Source organism: Onychostoma macrolepis, chromosome 04 (genome assembly GCF_012432095.1).
Source record: "Onychostoma macrolepis isolate SWU-2019 chromosome 04, ASM1243209v1, whole genome shotgun sequence".
In the NCBI taxonomy this organism is placed as follows: Eukaryota; Metazoa; Chordata; class Actinopteri; order Cypriniformes; family Cyprinidae; genus Onychostoma; species Onychostoma macrolepis.
In genome coordinates, this window is record NC_081158.1 from 3512378 (window position 1) to 3517535 (window position 5158).

Here is a 5158-nt window from a genome sequence, read left to right on the forward strand (position 1 = left end):
AATGTTCGATCAGGATTCACCTGCTCCACATCCATCACACTTAACACTGGTGTACCACAGGGCTGTGTGCTAAGCCCGTTTCTCTACTCCCTCTTCACCTCCGACTGCAAGCCTGTGTATGGATCTAATTCCATCGTCAAGTTTGCAGACGACACCACGGTGATTGGCCTCATCAGTAACAACGATGAGACTGCCTATAGGGAGGAGATCCAGCACCTGGCCACATGGTGCACTGAAAATAACCTGCTCCTCAACACCACCAAAACGAAGGAGCTCATCGTGGACTTCAGGAAGGAGTCAAGAGGCACACACGACACCATCCACATCAATGGAATGGCTGTTGAGCGTGTCTCCAGTTTCAAGTTCCTGGGGATCCACATCTCGGCGGACATGTTGTGGAAAACCAACACCTCCAGCCTGGTCAAGAAGGCTCACCAGCGCCTCTTCTTTCTGAGGACACTGAGGAAGAATCAGCTCTCCTCTGCTATCCTGGTGAACTTCTATCGCTGCGCAATAGAAAGCATCCTGACCAACTGTGTCACAGTATGGTATGGGAGCTGCTCTGTTGCGGGCGCAAGGCACTACAGCGGGTGGTGAAAACTGCCCAGCGCATCACAGGGACTCCACTACCTGCCATCGAACACATCCAGAGGAAACGCTGTCTGCATCGAGCTCGCAGCATCCTTAAGGACTCCTCTCACCCAGCCCACAGACTGTTTTCTCTCCTGCCCTCCGGTGGCGTTTCAGGTGCCTCCGGACCAGGACCAGCAGACTAAAGAACAGTTTCTTCCCCAGAGCTGTCTCTTTACTGAACTCTACCCCGTTGATCCACTTCCTCATATATTATTAACTCTTCTCTCCTACCTCACATCTGCCTTATTTGCACTACTGAATGTAAATTTTATTACAGTAACAACTGTTTACTTTTGTATCTTGCACTACCATACCTAAATTGGATTATGCTCATTTGCACTGCCGACTGTTGTTACATTATCAATGCTTACATTAACATTTTGCACCGTATGTCTAATTGTAATACGCAATCACTTCCACTGCACTTTTACACCTTGTTTATAGTAATAGTCATCTGTATATATATTATATTGATAGTACATATCACCTGTAAATTCTGCTTATAGTAATAGCCATCTGTATATTTATTCACTATACATATTCACCTGTAAATTCTGTATATTTATTCACTATACATATTCACCTGTAAATTCTGTATATTTATTCACTATACATATTCACCTGTAATTTCTGTATATTTATTCACTACACATATTCACCTGTAAATTCTGTTTATATTAATAACCATCTTTCTATATATATTTATACATATACTCAGTACATATCCTTGTCCTGCACTTATTCAACCATTGTATATACTGCACTTGCTACTATTGCACTTCTGGTTAGACCTAAACTGCATTTCGTTGCCCTGTACCTGTACTTGTGTAATGACAATAAAGTTGAATCTAATCTAATCTAATCTAATGAAGGCTAGTAGGTTAAACAGTGTGCATGCGCATTTACAGTGTGTTCTTTCACTGCATGATTCAGTCTATTAAAATGCATTTTGGAATAATCATAAAATTCAAGATATGGTGGCAGAAAATGTATATATTTACAGGTGCTGGTCATATAATTAGAATATCATCAAAAAGTTGATTTATTTCACTAATTCCATTCAAAAAGTGAAACTTGTATATTATATTCATTCATTACACACAGAATGATATATTTCAAATGTTTATTTCTTTTAATTTTGATGATTAGAGCTTACAGCTCATGAAAGTCAAAAATCAGTATCTCAAAATATTTGAATATTTACATTTGAGTTTGAATAAATTACCATCCCTACAGTATAAATTCTGGGTATCTCTTGTTCTTTGAAACCACAATAATGGGGAAGACTGCTGACTTGGCAATGATCCAGAAGACGAACATTGACACCCTCCACAAAGAGGGTAAGTCACAGAGGGTCATTACTGAAAGGTGTGGCTGTTTACAGAGTGCTGTATCAAAGCATATTAAATGCAAAGTTGACTGGAAGGAAGAATTTGGGTAGGAAAAGGTGCACAAGCAACAGGGATGACCGCAAGCTTGAGAATACAGTCAAGCAAAGCCGATTCAAACACTTGGGAGAGCTTCGCAAGGAGAGAACTGAAGCTGGAGTCAGTGCATCAAGAGTCACCACGCTCAGACGTCTTCAGGAAAAGGGCTACCAAGCCACTTCTGAGACAATGTCAGAAGCATCTTAACTGGGCTGTGGAGAAAAAGAACTGGACTGTTGCTCAGTGGTCCAAAGTCCTCTTTTCAGATGAAAGTAAATTTTGCATTTCATTTGGAAATCAAGGTCCCAGAGACTGCAGGAAAAGTGGAGAGGCACAGAATCCATGTTGCTTGAAGTCCAGTGTGAAGTTTCCACAGTCAGTGATGATTTGGGCTGCCATGTCATCTGCTGGTGTTGGTCCACTGTGTTTTCTGATGTCCACAGTCAACGCAGCCATCTACCAGGAAATTTTAGAGCACTTCATGCTTCCTTCTGTTGACAAGCTTTATGGAGATGCTGATTTCATTTTCCAGCAGGACTTGGCACCTGCCCACACTGCCAAAGGTACCAAAAGCTGGTTCAATGACCATAGTGTTACTGTGCTTGATTGGCCAGCAAATTCGCCTGACCTGAACCCCATAGAGAATCTATGGGGTATTGTCAAGAGGAAGATGAGAGACACCAGACCCAACAATGCAGATGAGCTGAAGGCCACGATCAGAGCAACCTGGGCTCTCATAACACCTGAACAGTGCCACAGACTGATCGACTCCATGCCACGCCGCATTGCTGCAGTAATTCAGGCAAAAGGAGCCCCAACTAAGTATTGAGTGCTGTACATGCTCATACTTTTCATTTTCATACTTTTCAGTTGGCCAAGATTTCTAAAAATCCTTTCTTTGTATTGGTCTTAAGTAATATTCTAATATTTTGAGATACTGATTTTTGACTTTCATGAGCTGTAAGCTCTAATCATCAAAATTAAAAGAAATAAACATTTGAAATATATCAGTCTGTGTGTAATGAATGAATATAATATACAAGTTTCACTTTTTGAATGGAATTAGTGAAATAAATCAACTTTTTGATGATATTCTAATTATATGACCAGCACCTGTATATATTTTTTTATATTTAATCAATATCACACGAAGAGTGCTGTTTTTCTTCAAAAATCAGCATGATTACAAATGTGATGTTGATTTTATTTTATTTTTTTACAACAGTTCAATAAACAATAAGTTAATTAAGAGACTTACGTTTTAGACACCGTATCTCCTGTTTTTGCACTATTTCACCAACAAAAATAATCCCAAAGAGCCACAGCACTGTTTTGCATCTCTGAGCAACGTGATGGTGTTTCGTTCCTGAATGAATCAGCCATTTAAATGATTCGGTTCAATCGCTGTGACTCACTTATTAACAGTGACTTGCTGCCACCTGCTGGCAGTTTTAATTTCATGTTTTAAATCATTTCAAATATATAAATATATACATTTTCTGCCTCCATATCTTGAATTTTGTGATTATTCCAAAATGCATTTTAACAGACTGAATCATGCAGTGAAAGAACACACTGTAATTGCGCACGCACACTGTTTAACCTACTAGACTTCATCACGTAATGTATGTGTGCGCTCTGTAGATGTGTTTTGTTTGGTTTTTGCTATACTTGATAATGTCAAATCACACATCACATTATTACTGTCTGATTTGCCCTAAAGATCCTACACAGCAAAATCCCCAGAGTTAACTGATAACATGTTAAAAAATAAATACCTCATGTTGTGTCAATCACGTTTGCACACTGCCTCTGAAACTTTTGTCCGTAATAAAAAAATTGAGACCAGGTTTGATTTTCTGCATTTTCGCCTCCGTAGCAAGCATTTTGATAGGAAAGGATGATGGATAAGAAAAATATGAAAAAAACGCATACGAAAATTTCAGACTCAGTGTGCAAGGACCTTTAAAGTTAATGAGATAATTAAACGATTAATTAAGTAATGATTGAGCATTAGTTATGAACAACTGCTGTTAACAATTTATTTTATATGATTATTAGTGTACAAAACCCAATATTATTTGTTTCTTTAAATATAGTGAATAATACAGCCACAGAGAGACATTTAATAACTCATATTTTATAAATGCTGCTACATTTTATTTACTTGTTTATTTTCAAATAGTATTTATTTCTGGAAAGTGTCTAATGACAGAGGAGCTTTAAAACACTTTTTCTTCTGTCCAACAGCAGTGCGTCAGTGAAGGACGATGGCATCTGTTGATGAGCATCGTGACACACTTTAGCCAGAAGAAGAAAAGCTGAAACACAAGCAAGGTAATGAAGAACAGAATACCAGTAACGTTAAAATTCCCAGGTGAAAAAAGTGCAGTAAAATACATTTTATTTAAATGCACTTAGTACACTTCCGTAATGTACTTCAAGTGCTCTATTTCTGCGCACTAATTTTGTACTTACCATACTAAAAATTATTCTTTAGTACTTCTTAAGATAATCTTAAGAACATCTAAGTGTACTCAACTGTGCATTTTGGGACACCATGAATATGAAATTACAATGTGCTTTTAACATATTTTCTCTGTAAAAAAAAGTATTTAGTTACCACTTGAGTACATTTGAAACCATCTTTCATACACTTTTAAATATATTTATCATACATAGAAAATGCACTTAATAATTTAAAAGATTAATATATAATGAATATATACAAAATGTATATATGTATTGCCCACATATTTTAATAATTAAGTAATTAATTTCAAATGTATTGTAATGATGTTAACATTCCCTTTATATGATACATAACTACATGTTTATGGTGTTTTTAATTAGCACAATCAAGTACACTATTACTATGTCATTAATAGCACTTTTTTTTACATTAAAAATATATCACTTCAAGTACTTTATGCTAAAAGTATACCTAGTGTTAAATTGTGAATTTGGGTACACATCTAAACACATATAAATGAATCATCCAATCACGTGCTATTAGTGTGGGAAATAACAGAGGATTCAGATGTGAGTTCAGCAAATAAGAGTTTATTAGAGGAAGCAGAGATCAGCAGCAGACAGAG